Below are 19,819 nucleotides of genomic sequence, written 5' to 3'. Positions count from 1 at the left end.
TGTCTCAAAAATCAACTTGTCTAGTTCCAGTCCAAATGCCTATTTGTATTCTTATTGGGATAGCATCAAATTTACGAATCAATGTGGGAAGAATCATTTTTACTACATTGACTCTTCCTATTACAAGGACTTTGCCATTTTTTAAGACTTTGTGTTCTTCAGAAGTGTTTTTGAGTTTTCCTCATTAAGTTTAGCACATTTCTTCTTAACCTTATTCTTAATATTTTATATTCTTGTTACCATTATAAATGACATCTTTTGGTCCATTATACTGTATTGTTGTTCTAGATTTCTTTTCTTTTAAATGAGCTTAGCCACGTTATTTTTCATTTTCTTTATGCTCATTTTAATAGCTGAGGATAGTTCCCAGAAGTTGTCAAATGCTTTTTATTATATTTTTGCCTTGTAATGAAGTATCTTGAAAAATTAATGTAAAAAAGTCAAAGTATGAAAATGGATTAGGGTTTCTAGTGTGAATGTTGGTAACTATGGATTTATCATAAATGCTTGAAGGCAGAGAAGGCTGAACCCGGAGTATATTAGTTTAGTGGAGACTGGCTAATCATGAACCAGAACTTGAAAGTTAACAGATTGGTCACGTGTGTTAGGGATACACCGAATAACTATTTTGACTAGTTGTTGAATGGCAAGTGTTAAAAATCAATATTTGGCCAAGACTAAACCAAAATATCACTAATTTAGAATGAACTTCCGAGTGAAATAAGTCTGAAATTTTTTTCAGGAATAATTATTGCAATTTTATTAAAAATGTTAGAAGTCATATTTTTAAAGTTTGACATTGCAAAGTGTAATTTCTCAGCACTGCTAGCTGCTCGATTGCATGGGAGTTCATTAGGTCATATGTGTGTGATACCAAAGAAATAATTAGAAATTAGATGCTACTCTAAGAGATTGTTTTGTGATGCTATGAATGCTAAGGAACCAAACAAGTCTACAAAGATTAGAATTATGTTATAATCTAATATCCATTATTCTATTTTGTGTTGTTACTTAAAATTTTAGATATTTATCGACTTAACCAGATATATTGTTTTTTAATAAATTAGTGATGGTACTCTTCATTCATTAATTCACTCAATAAATATTCACTGTCTGTTTACCTTTTTATTTCTTAGTATATTCGTTTTTAAAAGCCAGGTTTATTGAGGTATAATTTGTGTGCCGGGCCAGCTCAGCCAAGGGTTCGATGAGTTTGGGGGGTGGGGGCGGCAAAGGATGTAGAAAAGACAAAGAGAATAAGCTGGGTCTAAGTCAGTGATGGCGAACCTATGACACGCGTGTCACCTCAACTCATTTTTTTTGGTTAATTTTTCTTTGTTAAATGGCATTTAAATATATAAAATAAATATAAAAAATGTAAGTCTTTGTTTTACTATGGTTGCAAGTATAAAAAAATTTCTCTATGTGACACGGCACCAGAGTTAAGTTAGGGTTTTTCAAAATGCTGACATGCCGAGCTCAAAAGGTTCGCCATCACTGCTCTAGGTGGATCTTCCTGTGCCTGGCTGAGGCCACAGAGAGAGATCCAGAGGCAAGCTGAGCCTTTATTCTATAGCCAGAGGTAAACAAGGTAGTGGTCACCATAGTTACAATGTTCTTGTGAGTTTCACTTGTTTTGGCAGCACTTGGCTGCACCTCCCACAGCCCATTAGCTACCTAGGAAGGATAGGGAGTGTCATAAGGTCAAGCCTAATTATGCTAAGAGGATGTGTCCTCTAAGCTGGAACTTGTTTGTGGCTTTGCCAACAGGTCAGTCTGAGGCTTAACCCCATAGCCGCTCCCTACAAATTTGCACACAATAAAATGCATTTCTTTTAAGTATACATATGTATTCACTTGGATGACCACCACCAAAATCAAGATATACAACATTTCTGTCCCTCCTCCCTCCCAAATTCCTCATGCACCTTTGCAGACTATGCCTTCATTCTACCTGGCAAGTAGTAGTCTATTTTCTGTCCCTACACTTTTGCCTTTTCTAGAATTTCATGTTAATTAATTCATATATTAGGTAGCCTTTGGTGCCTAATTTCTCTCAGTATATTACTTTTGAGATGCATCCATGTTGTGTGTATCAATAGTTCCTTTTTATTACTGAGCAGTATTCTATTGTATGAATGTATCACAGTTTACTACTTACACATTCACCATTCTTTGAACATTTGAGTTGTTTTCAGTTTGGGGTATTATAAATAAAGCTGCTGTGAACATTTGCCTACATGTCTTTGTGTGGGCATGTGTTTTCATTTCTGTTGGATAAATATCAAGAGCGAGATTTCTGGGTTGCATGGTAAGTGTATGTTTAACTTTATAAAAACCTGGCAACCTTTTTCAAAAGGACTGAACAGTCTGCATTCTCAGCAGTAGTTTGTGAGATTTCCAATTGTTCCACATCTTTACCAACATTTGTTATTTAAGAATTTTTAATTTTAGACATTCCAGTGTTAAAGAGCATCTTGTTTTAATTTGCATTTTCCTAATGACTAATGATGTGGAGCATCTTTTCCTTTTTCTGTTTTGTTAATCCTCACCGGAGGATATTTTTCCCATTGATTTTTAGACAGAGAATGGAAGGGAGGGGGAGAGACAGAGAGAGAAACATCAATGTGAGAGAGACACATCGATTGGTTGCCTCCCGCACCTGCCCCAACCAGGACCAGGATCGAACCTGCAACCGAGGTACATGCCCTTGACCAGAATTGAACCTGTGACCCTTCAGTCCATGGGCTGATGCTCTAACCACTGAGTAAAGTGGTTAGGGCAGGAGCATCTTTTATGTTTATTTATTTGCCATCCGTATACCTTCTTTGGCCCTCTATTCATATTTTTGGCCCATGTCTTCTTATTGAGCTGTATTTTTTATGTTTTCTGGGTACAAATTCTGTATCAGATAAGTGGTTTCAAATATTTTCTCCCTATCTTTGGCTTGTCTTTTCATTTCCTTAATAGTGCCTTTTGAAGGGTAGAACTTTTAGATTTTGATAAAGTCTAATTTATCAGTTTTTTCCTCCATGGTTTGTACTTTTTGTGTCCATCTTCATACATTTTTTCCTAAGTTAACTGTTTTGTATATAAAATTAACAGATCTTACAGTCAATAATCAGCATTTTATTCTTACAATAATAAAGATGAATACAGTCAAACCTTGGTTCTCGAACATCTCCCATCTCAAACAGTTTGGTTCTCAACCAAGTGGTTCACGGAAAAAATGTCTAGGTTGTTGAACAAACTTAAGTTCTGGACCTGACAACCCTTTCATGCTGATACATCAGCATGACAAAAAAGTCTCTCAGGTCACAAAAGAGATAATTTACCAGTTGAGTCAGTTTACCACTAAACTTCTTGTTAACATCTCAGGAAATTGTGCTGTGAATATTTTTGTGTTTTTTTTTTTTTCTTTTGTTGCTGGTGAGATGGATTAGCACAATTTTAAAACAAAGAGGCCATCAAGAGTGCTAATGTTGCTAATGGTGTGAAAGAAGCAATGATCAGAAGCAATGATCGCAAGCAATCGAAGAGGTAGAAAACCTGTTGTTGATTTGAATAAAGGAAAAGCAGTTAGCCGGTGACAGCATTTTGGAGGCAATGACATGTGAAAAAGCAAAGATGTTGCATGCTGAAAGACACCCCTAGAACAAGTGCTGAAAGTGATTCTTTTAAGGCTAGTAGGGGGTCGTTTGATAAATGTAAGAAAATAAGTGTTTGTTTATAGATTAAATAGTACATTAGACATATCTATAATAATAAAAGCATAATATGCTAATTAGACTGGATGACCTTCCGGATGACCTTCTGGATGTAGCTGCAGCAGCGGGAGCTGAGGCAGAGGCAGCCACGGCGGCGGCGGGGGCCAAGCCCCTTGCACGAATTTTGTGCATTGGGCCTCTAGTACTGTATATAAGAAAGGTTAAAACAGGGAATCATTTGAGGATCTGGAATGAATTAATTCAATTTACATCATGTCTGATGGGAAAAATGATTTGGTTTTAGAACAAAGTGCTACTTGAACAGCCTTCCAGAATGAATTAGGTTTGAGAACCAAGGTTCCACTGTATATTGCTCAAGAGACTGACAGAATTTCTGCATGTAAAACACATAAGGCGATCTGCACTCCAAGTTGCGAATGGACTTAATGCAAATGATGTGCTTTATGTTACTCATGTTGTTATGCTGGTCACATGTGATGACAAGCTATGCCGTCACATGGTCATTGCTCACTAATAGTTAAGTAATACCAAAAATGACACTGCAGGAGACATTCAGTGACTTCTGATGACCGAATCTGTTGTTTGCCTAAGTCAAGCTTTGGGACATTCCTAATTTATATAGATTGGTTCTTTGTACTTACTTGTTATTGTCTATTAATTTCTATTTCAATCTTTCCATAAAGAGACCCTAGTAAGCCCGATTATGATTTTCACAAAATTAGTCATATGTTGAATACCTAAGCATTTGTGACTATTTATTGTACAGGGACACAGACCCTACTCTCAAGGACCTCTATGGGAACACTCTGTGGAGGGGGTTGGTAGTAGATCAGCTTTATGATCCCTCTGGGGCTCCCCCCCCCCTCTTCTGGTTTGGATGAGGCTTGTGGTCTTTAACATGTCAAGTATATCCTCACTGTCATCCAGACATTGAGACTTTGAAAATTACATAACTTTCATTCACTTTAGCAGATTAACTGTGACCCAGATTTATTAGTTAATGTTTTACTGAACTCTTAGTGTTTAAGAGACTATGCTGGGATGTCAGGTGGTGGGAAGAGGAAGTAAAGAAAAGGTTTCTGCCCCCAGTGAGTTGACACTGGGTGGAGCACAGCTGTGTACATTGTGCACCAAAAGCCAGGTCAGGCTGTGTGGCTAAGGTTAGGGCATTTGGGATCAATTGTAGACATAATACAGGAAACATTCAGGGAACAGAGTGTGGGCTTCAATTGCCCTTTTGGAGCTTTGAGGCTCCATTCTATTTAAAAACATGGGTTGGCAAAGGCTCAGGTTGATTTAGGCCTGCCTGAGAATGACCCTTGTCTCCCCTGCTCTGTGTCCTTGAAAGCAGTAAAGATCATTGGAGGATGTAGTGTCTGCTTCGGTGGTTGTATGGAGCGTCACCTAGCTTGGGAGCTGTGAATTGGCATGTGGACCATTGGCCTGCGTAAGGGTGGTATAAAAGATTGATGACCAAAGGGACCGTGGCTTCTCTGTTATCAGCAAGACCTACACACATATTGGCTGTCACCATAGCAGTCATACATCACCTGTGTGGGTGAGGGGGCAGAAGAAGCTATGTACTTGGTGGCTGCTGTGTCTCCCATGGAGATGGAGCTTCTGCCCCTGATGTATTTCCCATCCTGTATTATTCTCTAAAGCTAGGTAAATGTATTCACTGAAAACCTGTTTGGATCTTGGAGATCTGGTCGCTGGCTTGAACCCATCACTGCAGCTGCGCTGCTGCACTGATGCCTTGGAATGAAAAGTTAGCAGTGCCAGCTGGGGAGATGCCTTTAGAGCAGTTGTATTGAGGATGAAGGGGGCCCGAGTGGGGGTTATAGCAATGAGAAGGTGAGACTGGTGAACATGTGCACCCATGACAAGTGCTGAGACTCCTATTAGCAATGCAGGCAAATGGTCTTGGGCAGAAGGGAGGATAGAACTCTAACTACAGCTCTGGTGAGAGGTCTGAATAGGGTCAGAGGCTCTTCCTATTTGTGTAAACATTTTTATCTTTTTAAATTAATAAACAGAGCATGATCGATGCCACGCACTATTCTGGACACTTTATAAGTATTAACTAATTTAATTCCTCATAACAATACCTTTTATAGTTTCTTGATAAGAAAATTGAGGCACAAAGAAGTAAAGTAACTTGCCCAGTCATCTAGCTTAGTCAATGGTGAAGCTGAGACTTGAACCCAGGCAGTGTGGCTGCAGAATCCCTGTCCAATTCCTCGAGCCTCTCTTGCACATGCTTCCTCATAGGAAATGAGTGGAATTAATAGATTTTTAAATGCCATTGTTGAGGACTGAGTCAGAACGCTCATGCAGGTTACAGCTGCACAATTATGTGATTGGGCAGTTTGTGGAGAGCACGGATTCCGTACATGGTGCCTAAGTGAGGATGGCACCTACGCTTTGGCTTAGACCCCTGTCCTACTACCAGGGAAGGCCTATGCTACAGTTGTAGGGCCTCACTGAACATTTATTTGACCCCTTTGCTACTCAGATAGCTAGGTCCTCAAAATTTTGGGGATCAGAAGGTGTATTTTCTTCTGTTCTTGGCATCCATCGTGTGGCTTGCAGCTTTGCCTCTTTGCAGGGGAGTGGGTGAGTTTGCTTTGGGAGCAATAGGTGTGCACTTGGGGATCCCTCACAGGTTCAGACATTGCTTTAGGTGTAGTTTTTTTTCCCTTTTCTTGGAAGGAATCTGATTGTTAAAACATGGGCATTCTACCCAGGCCTTTTAGTCATAAGCAAAGAAAGCAAACTGTATTATAATACATGAATTGTTTACATTACCCTTGACATCATCAAATTCACCATTTATGTGTGGTGGTGATTTATGTATTTATTCACCTTTTTATTTTTTGGCTAAGTGGGTAGAGCTAATGTAGCTTTTTCATCATGACTTTTAATCTTTGCCAGCAAGCGGTGACTGGGTTTCTAGGTCGACATTGCTGGCAGCCTGATGTGTTATCACAGCACTCCAGCTTCCTCACACTGCTGGCTGAGCGGAGGCTGCTGAAAACATTGATCAAGTTGTTGGTGTTTTCATTGCTTTGCTTTGTACCGAGTGAAGCATGCTGTGACTGAAGCTGTTGGTGACAGTTGTTTCCATGTGGTGGCCTAACATGAGAGAAGGACACCTGCTTGCCAAGGAAAAATCTTCTGGAGGTTTCCCACACACCTGTGCTTTGAGCCCACAGGAGAACCCTTGAGTGGCATCTAGTAAATCGCATTCCCATTGTTACAATGGCCTGCAGGCACAAAGAAGGGATCATTCTGTCAAATAAAGTTTTGGAGCTCTCAAATCACCTATTTAATGTCATTTTTAGTGGTTTCTTTGGTATACGTACCTGTGAAAAGACTGTGATCAGCCTTCATCTCTCTCTCTCTCTCCCACATACAAACTTTTATATACTTTATTGATTTACGGGCCAAACAAGGTAGCATTTGGTCTGTTAAAGGCACCTAATTGAAAATACATTACACTGCTGTCGAGTGATCCCAGTCACAGGATTTGAGGACAGGAAGGACAATCGTTGGATGATGTTGCTTAGGACACTTGCTCATTTATTTAAAGGGTCTCTTCACACATCATAGATGAAAGAAGGCAAGAGGGCAGGATTGGGGCACACCTTGAGTGGTTGCTGAGCACTTACCCATGAGAGCAGGTGGACTGGTAAATCAGTGTGGTAAGTCAGGAAGGGAGTGAGACCAGCCTGCCCCACCCTCCCTATGACTCCTGTAAAATGGGTTTGTGGAGATGATTTTTTGATCTCATGGTGTGGGAAACCAGGGTCAGTAGTCAAACCCTCCATGTCCCAAACTACAGGGCAGACAGGACAACAGTCTGATTTCCTACATTCCTTGGCTTGGCACCATGACGTTTTGAGATAAAAACTGAGGACTTAGGGCACTGGCTTTAAAAAATACTGTCACCAACCCAGAGTAAATGAAAACTTGATTTCTTAGAAATAGTACTGCACCTCCCTATTTCTACTTATACCCTCCAATCAGTTTTTTAAAAATAATTACTCATACTTTTAAAGATTCCTATATGTAAAAGAAATCGCTTCACTACAACACTGCTGTTCTTCCAATATTTTTATTGAGCCTCTCACCACTCTTCACTCTTCATCCCTCTCAGACCACCTCTCCCCTCTGCCCAACACCTAAGAACAGGAATCATGCCTCCAGGTGAGGAGCAGTGGTGCAGTCTCACCTGGCCTGTTACTAGGATTTGATTTTGGAGAAGGCTGCTAGGATGCTCACAACACATCAGCGGTATGGGATGCAGCAATGGCAGTGTGAATTCCCATTTCCTGTATACCTCCACCAGCAGGGTAGTCTGGAGTCTGGTAACCTCCAGGCAGATTTTCAAGACCTTCTCATTATCATCTGATCAGTGATGCCATCTTTCATGGGCTCCTTTGTGGGGGTTGAACCCCTCATGGTAGGAACATCCACTCAAGGGGTGAATGAGCCTTCCCGTGATTCTCTGGGTCAGAAGAGAGTCTGGGGTGTGAAATTCAATCACAGAATCAAGCTTCTCTTTCCTCTTCTCCATGAGGTCATCAAGCATGTCTGCCTGCCTCACAGTCAGAGAGAAGACATGTAGAAGAAAGCCATTTTTGCACAGAGGGATGTCCAAATTCTTCTCACTGAGCTCCACTACCATTGCATCGCTCACCAGTTTCCCGGTACCCATAGTTACCTTCAGCTTTTCCCCCAGCTTTGAGCCAGAAGTTGACTGGTCCTCAGCATGTCCCCAATAGCCAGATTGCAGGCACAAGTTTTGGGCCAATTTGGGTGCCTCAGTACCCTTGCTGGCCCCGGGCAGCCCCAGTAGCAGGGCCTGGAATCCTCTGGGGCGGATTCAGCCACATTGGGAGCCATGGCTGTTGAAACCTCTTACCACCATTCATGTCTTGTTTGGTTACTTTCTTTAATACTTCTGTTTTTTTATATGTAACTAGAGGCCCGGTGCACAAAAATTTGTGCACTTGGGCGGGTCCCTCAGCCCAGCCTGTGCCCTCTCACAGTCTGGGACCCCTTGGGGGATGTCCACCTGCTGGCTTAGGCCCGATCGCCGGGGGATCGGGCCTAAGCTGGCAATCAGACATCCCTCTGGCAGCCTGGCAGCCCTCGGGGGATGTCCATTTGCCAGTAGGGAGCAGACCTAAGTTGCAGTCGGACATCCTTAGCGCTGCTGAGGAGGCGGGAGAGGCTCCCGCCACCACCGCTGTGCTGGCAGCCATCAGCCTGGCTTGTGGCTGAGCAGAACTCCCCCTGTGGGAGCGCACTGACCACCAGGGGGCAGCTCCTGCATTGAGCGTCTGCCCCCTGGTGGTCAGTGTGTGTCATAGTGACCAGTCATTCCCAGTTGTTCTGCTTTAGGGTCAATTTGCATATTACCCTTTTATTATATAGGATACTTAAATTAAACATCATAAATGGGGTTGATAAAACTATTTTCTTGCCTCACTGAAGTTTAGTTTTTACAAATAATCATAGAATAAATCAAGTAACTATGGTTCAGGAAGGAAATAGTTCTTGAATATGAGAAACTCTAGACCTGACTGGGTGGCTCAATCAGTTGAAGCATCGTCCCATAACACCAAAAGCTTGTGGGTTCAGTTTCCAGTCAAGGCACAAACCTGGGTGGTGGTCAGGGTGCATATGGGGGCAACCAATTGGTGTTTCTTTCTCTCTCAAATTGATTTTTTCTTTCTCTCTCCCCCTTCCTCTCTCTCTAATAGCAATAAAAACATATTCTCAGGTAAGGATTAAAAAAAGAAAAACTCTGTTGTGCTCCATTTTTCTGCAAATAACTGTTAGCTAGATTAACCAGCATTGTCACAGAAGGTAAGTGGTTTTTTAAAGAAGCCATAGAGCCTGTCTGGTGTGGCTCAGTGGGTGAGCATTGGCCTATGAACCAAGAGGTCACTGGTTAGATTCCCAGTCAGGGCACATGCCTGGATTTCAGGCTCAATCCCCAGTAGGAGGCATACAGTAGGCAGCCGCGTGATGTTTCTTTCTTATCAATGTTTCTATCTCTCCCTTCCTCTTTCTCTAAAATCAATAAAAGCATATTTTTGAAAAAAAGCCATGAATATACAGACAATAGTGAGGTGAAGGCCTGAGGTGGGGCAGGAACCAGGAGGAGGGGCTCAGTGGGGGAGAAAAGAGGGATATCAAAAATAATTATTAAAAAAATAAAAAAGCCATAGGTCACTGTATTTATATTTATAAAAGCCATAAACAAATAGGCATTTCTCCCTTATTAGGAGGTCTTTTTTTTTAAAAAATATATTTTATTGATTTTTTACAGAGAAGAAGGGAGAGGGATAGAGAGTTAGAAACATCGATCAGCTGCCTCCTGCACACCCCCCAGTGGGGGTGTGCCCGCAACCAAGGTACATGCCCTTGACCGGAATCGAACCCGGGACCCTTCAGTCCGCAGGCCGACACTCTATCCACTGAGCCAAACCGGTTCGGCAGGAGGTCTTAAAATAGTTGTTTAGACATTAAGGCAGTGACAATTCTAAAACATAATGAAACTAAGTTAAGGCTTTATGTTTGTTTTGAAACCCATATTCATAGACTACTTATGTGTGGGACACCTTTGCATTTTAGGGCAACGTAAAATTAAGACTATTGTTTTTTCTGGTATCTAGTCCCTGTCCCACTCACCACCCACAAAAAAAAAAAAAACAGAGACAAGTTTTTCTTAAAGAACAGGATATCAAAATTGGTTTTTGGCTTATCAACACTTAGACTAGAATAGAAAACCCATGTTTATTCTAGTGTTTGTACGATTAATAGTTCAAACTATAAAGTTATATGTTGATTGGGGATGTGGGAAGCAAAATGTAACAAAAAATGCCTCTTGCTGTTGAATGTTACCAACGGCCTTCACGCATACATTTACCACAATACATCATCATCTCTTTTTTGTTGTTGTTTACTTATTTGGCTACTCTTCCCTACCTGCACTAGACCATAAGGTCCATAAAGGCATGGTCCTTGATTGCTTGGCTCGTGATTGCTCAATGATTGGTTGCCTGAGAGTCTCCATAGCCTTTGGTGGGGAAGTATGGAGGGAGGGTCTTTGTTTAGTCCTGGGCCATTACTTCAGAAGCCAGGCTGTGTTGTGATAATTACACTAATTTAAAACTGTGCAGCATCTGAAGATGACTCTACAGGAAATGGAATTTCAAAGCAAACGTATTTATTTCTTGGAAGGATGAATTTTTAAAAAGAGAATCATTTGCTCCTAGCTTTGGAAGCCAGAGAAACCAGAGGCTGAGGCGTGTGCCATTTCCCTGGTCTCCTGTTCTCTTGCAGTTTTGATTTCTATCCAGGGCAACATGACCGAGGAGAACGATTTGCCTCTTTGAAAATTCCACTCTTCTCCTGGATGATTAGAATGGTGAAGTGGAGACACATTGTGTTCTCGACCATTCTGGAGAATTATTAATAAAGTCTCTTGGCAGATCTCATAAATGACTTAACTTTAGAAGTAGAAAGAGCCTTATCTATTAGAGCTGTTGAATTTAATCAGACTTTTATATTAAACTCTATTAAGGATAAAATCATTTTCTGGAATTTTGTATGAACAACTCAGTTAAATCAAATTATATCTTCAAATAGGATCACAAAGATAATCACAGTTGTCAGGACTGGGAAAGACAGGATGTGGGTGTGATGAGGTGCCTGCTCAGTGGTACCACATTTTGCTGCTTGAATCAACTAATTGCTCAAGTGCTTTCTGAGGAAACTCTTGTTTGTGATTTTAGAACTTCTCTTCAGCAGGCAAGAATATACATATCAGGATCTTTGATTTTTTAAAAAAATATATATTTTTATTGATTTCAGAGAAGAAGGGAGAGGGAGAGAGGGAAAGAAACATCAATGATGAGAATCACTGATCGGCTCCCCCCAGGGATCAAGCTGCAACCCAGGCATGTGCCCTTGACCGGAATCGAACCTGGGACCCTTGAGTCTGCAGGCCGACGCTCTACCCACTGAGCCACACCAGCTAGGGCTTTGATTTATTTAATAACAAATGTCTTTATAACCAACATATCTGGAACTGTAGCTTATAGACCTTTTAAATGACCAGCTATTAAGGTTCTCAGTAATGACCTTAGTTGTGTTGGTTATTCATCCAGCTCCTGTCAGAAGCTTGGCTGAAAATGCTGGTATTTGAGAAAGAAATGTTCTTAAAGAATATATTATTAATTCTTCAAAAAATAATTTCAGTCAAAAACATCAGGAAATGACAGATTGGATCATGTTATTTTGCACTCCAATATTTCACCCCCAGGATTGCCCTTATAGAACCAAACTAACATTATGTCTTTAGTTTTCTCGGAGGCCTACTTTTATGTGGAATGCCTTGGCATTTTGGAGAAAAATGTGAAAGTTATTGTTGATATGTGTGGTTCCCCTCCTCCCATTTTCCACAAGAACCCTGTGACAGATTCTTCATAGAGCACAGGAGCAAGAAAATACATTTTTGATATATGAAGCCTTAGGCTAGAATAGGAAACTCATGTTTATTGTCATGTTTTCCATTTTGCTCTTGTCAGCCAAAAGTGCAAAATTTTAAGCTTATTTTGTATGGTTTTCTTCAGGTAACTTTTTTTGGTTGACTGTGGCTTTTCTTCTGTCTTTTTTTTTTCTTTAAAAAGTATTTTTATTGATTTCAGAGAGGAAGGAAGAGGGACAGAGAGATAGAAGCATCAATGATGAGAGAGAATCATTGATCGGCTGCCTCCTGCACTGCCCCCCCCCCCGCCCCCTTACTGGGGATCGAGCCTGCAACCTGGGCATGTGCCCTGACCTGGAATTGAACCGTGACCTCCTGGTTCATAGGTCAGCATTCAACCACTGAGCCACACCGGCTGGGCTTCTGTCTGTTTTCTTATTGTGTTCATTGATGTTCTAATTGGATTTATGTTTTTACTTTAACTCATCAGTTGGATAAATATTTAAAGTATGTTTCTAAGGAGAATGAAGGTTTTTGGATGATCCTACATAAATATTTATTAGGATACTATAGGCTGGTGGACGGATTCGTGCATGGATGGGGTCCCTCAGCCTGGCCTGTACCCTCTTGCAATCTGGGACCCCACGGGGGATGTTGGATTGCCGGGTTTTGGCCTGATCTCTGCAGGCCAGGCTTGAAACCCCGGAAGTCTGACATTCCCCGCCCCACCCCCCCCTCCAGGGATGTAGCAGTGCTGAAGCGGCAGTTGGCTGGGGAGGAGCCCAGCCAGGGCCAGGCACAGCTCCCCTGACGCTCATCCTGGCCCCACTGCACCTGTCGCTGCAGCTGTGCTCACCAGCCCAGCTTCTGGCTGAGCGGCGCTCCTGCTGTGGGAGCGCACTGACCACCAGGGGGCAGCTCCTGCATTGAGCATCTGCCCCCTGGTGGTCAGTGTATGCCATAGCGACTGGTCGACTGGTCATTTGTTCATTCTGGCTGTTCAGTCGTAATGGTCACTTAGGCTTATATATATATTTAAGATAAGGACTGCTTAGATTTCCTTGAACAGTATTTTTTCTTAATGACTTTAAGGTAACACTTTATTACCCAAACATAATAGTAATTACCAAAAGAAGTAGTAGGGCAATTTTTGTGGTACTAAGTGAGATTTCTATTCACTTGACCCCTGGTGTAATGAATGTCTATAACATATATGTCCATTTATAGGACTTGAAGCACCATTTGAGTATTTTCTAGGAATGTACTAGTAGACTGCAATTGCAACTTTGCTTTTTATGACATAGCTTCTATCTGCAATGTTCAAGAACGTGATGTCCCCTTCCAATCATTTCATTATTTCTTTGGCAAAATGCAATTAGATTATTCTGGTGAGTGCATGTTGGCATAACTCATGTGACCAGATGTGCAGGATGGAGGACCAGGTCTAGTGTTTTTGTTTTGATTTGTCCTAGGTAGACCTATCCTTTTGTTCAGATTTCTGGCTTTATCTAGAAGCCAACTGACTTTAGGACAGGGTGCGTTCCCTTTCACAAAACAGCAAGGAACTGGATTCAGACAGAAAAAAAAGGAAAAAGAAATGAAGAAAAACTAAATTATTATCAAAATAACTCCAAATAGGGTCTTGAAGACAGTTGAGAATTATTTGCCTGTTGATGATCAGATTCATTGCTTCCTGTTTGGGTATAAATCAGTTAGACCTCCAATTTGCTGCTGCTGCTGGATATTTTGAACCAGAACAGTGAGTGCCTTCTTGATAGATAGGCTTAGATTCCTCACAGTTGTTATTTCAAATGTTCTTTTAGATGAGTCAGTGGGGAGTTTGAAAGCATATTTGGGTAAGGTAATTACTTCCCCTCCTCTGTGCTCCCATAGCACTTGCTTCTACTGCAGCACTTCTGCTTTGTGTTAGAGCTTCTTATCTTACAGAGTGGGATCTGCCTTAGTCATCTCGGGGCTCTCGGCATCTAGTGGCTGAGTAATGCAGGCACCAGGGAGTCCTTTTTTGTTTGATTTTCATTTGCTATAAGCTTAGGGACTCTGAAAAAAAGCATATCTTTACCATATGTTACAGGATGCCAGAGCCCTCTAAGGTTCTGCAAACATTCACTTTGTCAGTTAGCCACTTTAAGATGTATTGTGCATCCAGTTCTATATATGTGAGCACTGGTTCAGGAGTCAGAAGTCTCGGGTCTGAGTCACTGCTTCACTCTTTCAGTACCTATTGGTACTTGAGCACATCATTTACTATCTCTAGATTCCAGCATCTTGATTTATACAAGAAGACTAACGCATGCATTAGGGAAAAAATTAAGTAATGTGTGCGCAAAGACTTCTCAAGGCCAAAAAATACACTATATATCACATTTGTCATTCTTAATTAACGAAGGATGATGGCACCTTCACAAAAATTTTATTAGATCCAGAACTTAATCTTATATCACTGGACTCATATTTGAATTTGAGGAACAATAAATAATAACACAGTTATTAAAATACTAGAGGCCCGGTGCATGAAATTCTTGCATGCGGGCGTATCTCTCAGTCCGGCCTGCACCCTCTCCAATCCAGGACCCCTTGGGGGATGTCCGACTGCCAGTTGAGGCCCAATCCCAGCAGTCAGACATCCCTCTCGCAATCCGGGACCGCTGGCTCCTAACTGCTCACCTGCCTGCCTGATCTCCCCCTAACTGCTCCACCCTGCTGGCCTGATCGGCCCCAAACTGCCCTCCCCTGCCGGCCTGATTGGCCCCAAACTGCTCTCCCCTGCCGGCCTGATCGCTCCCTAACTGCTCTCCCCTGCCAGCCTGATCGCTCTCTAACTGCTCTCCCCTGCTGGCCTGATTGCTCCTAACCACCTCTGCCGCAGCCCCCACCACTGGGGCTTTGTCCGGAAGGATGATCAGAAGACGTCCAGTCTAATTAGCATATTACCCTTTTATTAGTGTCGATCGTGACCATTTTCAGGCACTAGCTGCACTTCAGCCATTACAGAGAAAAACCTATTCAGTCAACTTGTTCTTTTGTTTGTTTTGTTTTTGTTGTGTTTTCACATGGCAGAAGGGACTAGGGATCTGTCTGGAACCTCTTTTATAAAGTACTAATCCAATTTATGAGGGTTCCATCTTTGTGATGTAAGTACTTTCCAAAGGCTCCATCTCTTACCATCCACTTTGGGGTTAGGCTTTCAACATATGAATTTTGAGGGGAACACAAACGTTCAGACCATCGAAATCAGTATTTTAAAATCTATCTTAGCAATCTTTTTTTTCAGTGTTTTTTCTTCCATTGACTATATATGCTAATCTCTCCTTTTCTCCTTGAAACCAGCTATTTTTAAGGAAAAAAAATGCATATTTTAATATTTTTTAGGGTTTAAAAAATTTATCTTTGTTGTTGAAAGTATAGCAGATGTCCCTTCTCCCTCGCCCCCGTTTACCCCCTCTAACCCACTCCTTTCCCCTCCTCAGGCCTTCCCCACTCTATTGTCTGTCCATGGGCTATGCATATATGCATATAAATTCTCTGGTTAATCTCTTTGCATTCCCTCACCTCTGAGACTCATCAGTCTGTTCCATGCCTCAATGTCTTTGGATCATTTTTGTTCATCAGTTTTTTTTGTTCATTAGATTCCACATATAAGTGAGATCATGTGATACTTGACTTTCTCCGACTGTTTTATTTCGCTTAGCATAATACTCGCCAGGTCCATCCTTGCTGTCTTAAAAGGTAAGAGATCCTTCTTTTTTTACAGCTGCATAGTATTCCATTGTGTACTAGTAAATGTACCACAGCTTTTTAATCTGTTCATCCTTTTGGAATCAATTTATTTCAGGGATGATTGGGGATTAACCACAGTATAAATTATTTCTAGATTCTATTTTTGTAAAAGTGTGAATTTCAAAGAGTTAAAAATAAGATTCTCATAAAAATAAATAGTAAGCAAATTTCAAGGATATTTGACTGCTTAACTGGAAATAAGCAAGTTATTAGAACAGTGATGGCGAACCTTTTGATCTCGGTGTGTCAGCATTTTGAAAAACCCTAACTTAACTCTGGTGCCGTGTCACATAAAGAAATATTTTGATATTTGCAACCATAGTAAAACAAAGACTTATATTTTTGATATTTATTTTTTATATTTAAATGCCATTTAACAAAGAAAAATCAACCAAAAAAATGAGTTCGCGTGTCACCTCTGACACACGTGTCATAGGTTCGCCATCACTGCATTAGAAGATCTGATTTTCTTAACAGTAAAGTAGCTTTAATAATCCCTAGCTCATAAAGTTATGTTGAAAATGAAGAGATAATGTTGTAAGTAAAACCCGTAGTATAAAGTGGGTATTCAATAAGTATTTCTTATCCTGCACTGATTGATTTGAAGCTGTTATCTCTTAACATACTGAAATATGCTTTTTCTCTTTGGGCCAAATACTTAGAAGCAAACAACATCGGGGTAATGTATTTTAACTGTGGTTTAGAAAAAATAACTACTGAATATGAGTAAAAGTTAAAAGGAAGATACTATATTTGGATGTTTCACAGTCATGAAAAAAAAATCCCACAGAAATAACCAGTATCTTTTCACTTCTTCAAAATGGTTTGAAACCTTGAGTTAATTATAGGAGAGAGAAAAATCCCCTTATTATGCTAGAGTCACTAATAATATGGCTTCCAAGTACCACACCAAAGGGAAGTGACCAGGACAGAATTGGCCTTTCCTGAGTGGTCAGGTCCTCATAGATGTTCCCTCCTGGATAGAAATCCACGTTGACATGAGCCTGGCACACTAACATGATCCTCTGCAGATATATATTTTTTTAATTTTTAAAAATTGATTTCAGAGAGGAAGGAAGAAGGAGAGACAGAAACATCAATGCTGAGAGAGAATCATTGATCGTCTGCCTCCTGCACGCCCGACACTGGGGATCAAGCCCACAACCTGGGCATGTGCCCTGACTGGGAATCAAACTGTGATCTCCTGGTTCATAGATCGACACTTAACCACTGAGCCACCCTGGCCGGGCTGCAGATAAATTTTTAATGTTACTAGTAAATTCTCTACTTGTTAAGGATCAACCAAGAAAACATTTTCCTGGAGAAACCTTGTGCATTTTCTGTATAAGTGGTTGTTAGAGATGTTATCCTTTCTTGCTAATTGAGCTTTGATAAGGGGTCACTTGTCAGATTCATTTTAGAATTAGGATTAAACAAACATTTAATTTCTCTTAACTGATTTATTTTCCTTTATCAAAATGATGCAAATCAAATGGAACACTGTTTTTCTTTTTGTTTCAATTGCCACGAAACCCAGGACACCATCCGTGTCATGCTTGACTACAATAACAGAAAGTCAGGGACCATTTAGTTCCTCTTGTATATAGTTTAGTATTATCAGTTTCTATTTTAATTGGCTTGCAGTAGGGTACTGTAAAGGCTTTATAAAACAACCAGACTGTATCTGAGACTGATCCATATAGTTTAGCATTTAATTGACATCACATTTCCAAACACTTTATAAATATACACTATATTTATTTTTTTATTTAGTAGGTTTTTGTTCATTTTAGAGAGAGAGGAAGAGAGAGATAGAAACACTGAAGAGACCCCTAGCTTATTTGGCTCAGTGGATAGAGTGTCAGCCTGCGGACTGAAGGGTCCCGGCATCAATTCTGGTCAAGGGTACATGCCTGGTTTGCGGGGGTGGGGGGGGTGCTAGTGGCGCAGGAGGCAACTGACCAGTGATTCTCTCTCATCATTGATGTTTCTTTCTCTCCCTCTCCCTTCCTCTCTGAAATCAATAAAAATATTTTTTTTAAAAAGGGAAAAGAAACACTGAAGAGAGAATCATTGATCGGATGCCTCCTGCATGCCCCCTACTGGGTTTTGAGCCCAAAACCTGGGCATGTGCCCTGACTGGGAATTGAACCAGTGATCTCTTGGTTCATGGGTTGATGCTCAATCACTGAGCCACACCTACTGGGCTATACACTATATTTACATACATCACATTTAATTCTAAAGCAGATATGTCGCATTAGCTCTTATAAGATGTACAACGTATAAGTTAACAGCAATGAACATGCATGAACTTCTATGTTTTGAACATGGGTAACTCTCAAAAACATAATATTGAAAAAAGGGAGATGCAGCAAAATACATCCAGTAAATATAGCAGAGAATGCTACTTGTCCCCAAGTATCTGCTTTCTATTTCCTCCGTAGTAATTGAATTTTAGAAGGAGAAATGGCTTCCTAGAAAGAAAACTTTCTTTTCTAGCCTCTCTTGCAGCTAGATGTGACCATGTGACCAGGTGCTGGCCAGTGGGTGTAAGAGAGGCTGTCCTCGTAAAGGGAAGACAAGAGCCTTTCCTTGTCCTGCTCTCAATTCTCTCTCTCTGAAATGTGAGTCTGATGGTGAGACCAACACCCTGAGGTTGGTAGAACAGTAAGACAGGGGGACCACCATGTTGTCTCAGGACTCTCACATGAGAGAAATATAAACTCCTGTCTTGTTTAAGCCACTATTATTTTGGTCTTTGTTCCAGCAACTAACCCTGTTTCCTAATTCTGCATGATACTATTTATATAAGTTATACGAAGCAAAAGAATATTATTTATTTTTGGATATGTATATTTACTAAACCTTGGACTGGATATAGACTACAATGAGTGATGGTTGTCTTAGCAGTGGTTCTCAACCTTCTGGCCCTTTAAATACAGTTCCTCATGTTGTGACCCAACCATAAAATTATTTTCGTTGCTACTTCATAACTGTCATGTTGCTACTGTTATGAATTGTCATGTAAATATCTGATATGCAGGATAGTCTTAGGTGACCCCTGTGAAAGGGTCGTTCGACCGCCAAAGGGGTCGCGACCCACAGGTTGAGAACCGCTGTCTTAGAGGCAGAAGGGAGAGAATGGGACTGGGAGGGGAAGAATACAGCTTGCCTTTTATGCCCTAAGCCATAAGAGATTTTCTCTCTTCTGTGTAGTGCTCAGTCGGCCAAGGCCAAGTAGGACAGTTAATTTAGTAATGAATGATAAAGAGTCCGTATGTTTGAGATTTTTGTGATTGCTTTATGCCAAGGTGTTTTTTGATCGCTTTTAACAGTGGTTTACACCCCTGTTTGAAGTGACTAGCAGAAAATATTGGTACTCTCTGTCAACCTTAAAACAGACCTGGAGGACACAGCCATAGTTGCAATTTCAGGGGTGAGCTGTGAAACGGAACTGGGAAAACAGACGCTTTTGCAGTTTGATGTTAAGGCCTGTGGCACGCATGCTGCCAGGAAAAGGCTTGCAGGCCACAAGAGCCACATTGTTAGCATGTACCTGGGCCCAGAGTGTAGACAATGACATTGCTGGACCATAAGCTGAAGTGTTTTTTTTAATGTATTCTTTTTAATTAATTAAGGTATTACAAATGTGTCCTTATCCCCCCATTGTCCTGCCCACCTGCCAGAGGTGCTCTCATCTCCTGTCGGACATCTATTTAGCTTAAAAGTCCAATCCATTTATAGAGCTTCTATTCTGGGTGAGAGGCGAGGGAGGCCCACACTC

At 41.0% G+C, this 19,819-nt stretch overlaps 1 protein-coding gene and 1 pseudogene across 1 annotated transcript in view; one reads left to right on the top strand and one right to left on the bottom strand.

Moving 5' to 3' along the window:
• The window catches only part of SLC9A7 (solute carrier family 9 member A7), a 134,439-nt gene that overhangs the window by 39,193 nt on the left and 75,427 nt on the right, over nt 1-19,819 (top strand).
• Nucleotides 7,974-19,819, bottom strand: part of LOC102432101 — a 21,808-nt pseudogene continuing 9,962 nt past the window's right edge.

This window comes from Myotis lucifugus, unplaced genomic scaffold, assembly GCF_000147115.1.
Source record: "Myotis lucifugus unplaced genomic scaffold, Myoluc2.0 scaffold_76, whole genome shotgun sequence".
Classification (NCBI taxonomy): Eukaryota; Metazoa; Chordata; class Mammalia; order Chiroptera; family Vespertilionidae; genus Myotis; species Myotis lucifugus.
This window is presented reverse-complemented; position numbering and strand designations above follow the sequence as displayed.